Below are 4,115 nucleotides of genomic sequence, written 5' to 3' on the forward strand. Positions count from 1 at the left end.
TAATATTAATATAATTAATATTACAGCTTAATCTTGACTGAACCCTTCGGGTCACACCCAAGCAAAATATACGAACCGACTCGACGAATTAATTCGGAAGAAATTAATTCGTCGCCCGAGTGTTAAATATTTAGATGTCGGAAATTCGAGCTTAGAGCGTCGAAACCGAGCGTCGGAAGTCTAGTCAAAAATAATAAAAAGACGAGACGACAAATTAGTAATAAATCAACAATGACCAAAATACCCCTAGCATCGGAATCCCGAGTGCTAGGGGATTAGCCGAGCTAGCAGCCCGCACCATGTACGAGGCATGCTAGCACAGCACGGCCAGCAGCCCGCAAGTAGTGCGTGGCGTGCGCTGCTGCTAGCAGCCCGCACATGTGCGTGGCTAGCTAGCAGCGCCCTCGGTATTAGCAGCCCGCACTGATGTGCGTGGGCGTGTTGGGCCGAGCTGGCAGCAGCTAGCAACCCGCACGGTGCGAGGCTAGCTAGGCCGTGGGCCTAGATCGGGTAGAAAGGGGAAGCTAGTAAGTATGCTTGCTTTTTGGTGTGGACAAGTGTCACAAGGAGAGGAAGGAGTGGGGAGCAAGTATGGTCCCCTCCTCTCCAAGTGGTCCATACTCCTCTTTACATATGACTAGGACACTTGTTGATTTATTACTTGCTTATATATTTAATTTAATTTAGCTTTAAATTAATTTATGGAATTTCATGAATCCCACATTGATGGGATAGAAATTCCCACTCATACTTTCCTCTACAAATACCAACCTTGGGATTTGGAGTAAAGTGCTTGAGTGGGAGTTAGAAAGAGCATTCCATATTTTGGAAAAACTCTTAAACTCCATTAACACTTGGGTTTTGGTAGGACCTTGATAACACCAAGGTAGCGGACCTAAAAAGTCGTGTTCGTCCTTTGTGGGTGGATACCGTTGGAGGCACGACATTTGCGGTGCCCAAGGCTTTCAAGTAAGAGCCCGTTTTGAGAGGGCGAAGCTCGCATCAAGGGTATTATTCGTTCTTCCTTTTCTCGTGTTTATTTATTTATGCTTTATGGTTTTATTAATTATGAGTGGTTCCTTAGGTCGGGGTTGTTTCCGCGGTGAGTCGGACTCACCAAACCCCAACACATAGAAAGCTACCAAACTCGTCAGTCGGCTTTCCTCAGGCATGGAAAGCATTTCAACAAACGTCATCCGGTGGATTCCTTCAAGCATAGGAAACTACAAAACTCATTTGTCACCGATACACTGGTGTCAGATAAGCGTTCTATCCCTTTACTCTTTTATCTGTGGAATTAACATTTTTTGCAGGTATCGACGTATATATAGTGATTTAGGATCGCAGAACGTCTTAAATCATTCTCCGTCCCTATCGACTACTTTGACGATCGTTTTCGAAACTAACATTTCTACAAACTCAGTCAAAGTGGGGGCTTCCGTAGACACCTAAAAATGTCTCCCCAAAACCAAACCCGAAGATGAACAACCTTTCACCGCCATTATTGGTCGGGTTGAGTATTTAATCTTGGAGTGCATAAATCCATATTTCCATTTCATAAAACCAACCCAACTCCTATCCCATTTCCCTTTTTTCGTGCCTTTAAACCCAAAATAATTCATTTCGTGTCCTTTTTATAAAAACGTTTAGTCCAATTTATTTTGGTCCATTATCTGGGTTCAATGATTGAATAATTGGATGGGGATTGAATAGATATTTCCAACGATTATAAGCCCAAATCCGAGTTATAAAGAATAAGTTATGGCCAAAATATTAAACTGAGCCCAAACCGAACCTAAAGCCACCTTACCTACGACCCAATGATCATGTGGAGGGTACAAATTATTTAATCCCATTCCTAAACCAATAAGGATTAGTTGGAAACTTCTATAAGTTTCTAAAAGATCTTGATTATTATTTTTGAAAAGATAAGATTAAAGAGTTTGAACTTAATTAAACTTTTCTTTTTGAAAGTCCTAATTCTATTCGAATTGAAAGACGTTCAAAGATAGACAGATATTATTTTCAAGTCTCATAGTTTTTACCTGAATATTATATGGTTGGATATCCCTTGAAATTATCTTTCCAATGATATATTATAATATCAATTCCGAGTTATAACGGAAAAGATATGAATAAAATATCAAACTCTATCCAAAACTGACACCGTCTCACTATTTCGGCCATATCTTTTATTCCATAAAATATTTGAATCTAATTTTAATTGGTTTAGAAATTAGACTTCAATATCTTTCCAACGATATCTTATTTATCTTATTTCAATTTCTGGATCAAAAGATATGATAAAAACAAAAACTACATAAACTGCTGACTATCGCAAGAGTTTTATCCGATTCGAATTCTTATCTTTTCTTGATTCTTCGACCCCTCTTTTTTCCTTATAAATAGAGGTCATATCTCCCCTTTTTCAATCATCAACAAGCTTGATCATAAAATAATTCTCTTCTTCCTCTTTAGCCTAAACACTAGCCTCCCCATTCTTTCACTAATCCTTCCTTTAAGCACTTCAAGAAGTCCATACTTAACCCGAGGTTCCGTCCTTAAACCAAGGCGTGAAAGGTATAATTAACTGAGGTTTTGGACCAAATCAAATCAAATCTAATTTAATTTAATTTAATTTTAATTTGATTTATATTTTTATTGAAGTTACTAACAGTTTATTCATGATGTAGCAATTCAAGGAAACACGAAAAGTGAGTAATTAATCACTTAATTACTCTTATTTTTATTCTTATTGCTAGTATCATGATTAGGCCTAGTTTATGATTTGCTTTGACTAACGCTATTATTGTTAAATTGCTTCCAATATTAATGCTTATTCTATTATTTTTTATGATCACCATATTGCATGTTTCAAGGGAATATGTAACTGAAAATCATGCCTAATAAGATAATTTGGACAACCGGTTTAGGATCCTTTTTAATCTTGTTATTAAATCAAGTGATTACAATATTTTAGAATTATATGTTGCATTAATATTCAACCAATTTAGCTTAATAATAGTTTGGAGCGAATTGAATATCTTTGTTTGTAAGCATTTGAGATCGCAGGAATCACTTTTCACTATAAGAATCGAGTAGAGGCCAATACGGACGAATGTGACTCAATGACTCACTTCGTACCATCATCCCTGATCCTCCTTTTGTGATTCCGAACCATATGGAGTTAGTAATCTCATGGATTATGAATGGGATGTCTTCACGGGTCAATCGTTGTTGCATTCGTTGTCCCTTATTCGTGGTTGCCTTTAATGATCCGTGAACGGTTTACAAGTTCCTTAAAAACTTGTTGGCGGCTCCCTACTTTCCTTGTCCCTAATCGTATTATGTCAATTCCCACTTCCTATTAGTGCCAATCATATTCACCACATGGGACACACATCATCATCATAACAACAACAAGATTAAGAATGAGCCAATATCATCAAATTAGGATCAAGAATGAGATCATCATTCCAAGAATCAAGAGAAGAAAGGTTAGTTTCAACAACAATTGGCCACCGAGACTAAACCTCTAAGAAAAGGAAAAGTTCCCCCAAGCTAAACAAAGATACATCTCAACATCCCAACAATACAAAGCAAGCACACATAAGACAACTAGAAACCACTACCACTCGGCCCGGAGCCATCATTGTATCCCCATCATAGGAAAACTCGGATGGGGGACCATGAGGATCCTATCCCCCGGTGTAACCGGGTGGCTAACCATAATGCCCCCTAAAGTTATCTTGTTGCCAAGGGACAAGGGGAGTGAATTGCTCGGGTAAGGCGAGCGGAAGTGGATGATCGGGGTGTACATAGGGGTAATTAGGATCACCCCTATGATCGCTCCCACCGCGAACACGATAATCGTAGTTACCGTGCTCATTGGGGAATGAGCGAGTCTCGTTGTTGGACCCCGAGGGTCCTTGACAATATGGGTACGTAGGTACCCCATCACCCCCAAAAGATGGTAGAGGACCATATTGGGGTAGAAAGTAAGGGTAGTTAACCGGGGGAGTGATTTCTCCCCGGTTAACACCCGCATCATGTAAGTGTTGTTGTTGGAGAAACATACCTTGTTGCATCTCCGAAATCCCTCTCATATGGGTATA

The sequence above is a fragment of the Chenopodium quinoa genome, unplaced genomic scaffold (assembly GCF_001683475.1).
Source record: "Chenopodium quinoa cultivar QQ74 unplaced genomic scaffold, ASM168347v1, whole genome shotgun sequence".
In the NCBI taxonomy this organism is placed as follows: Eukaryota; Viridiplantae; Streptophyta; class Magnoliopsida; order Caryophyllales; family Amaranthaceae; genus Chenopodium; species Chenopodium quinoa.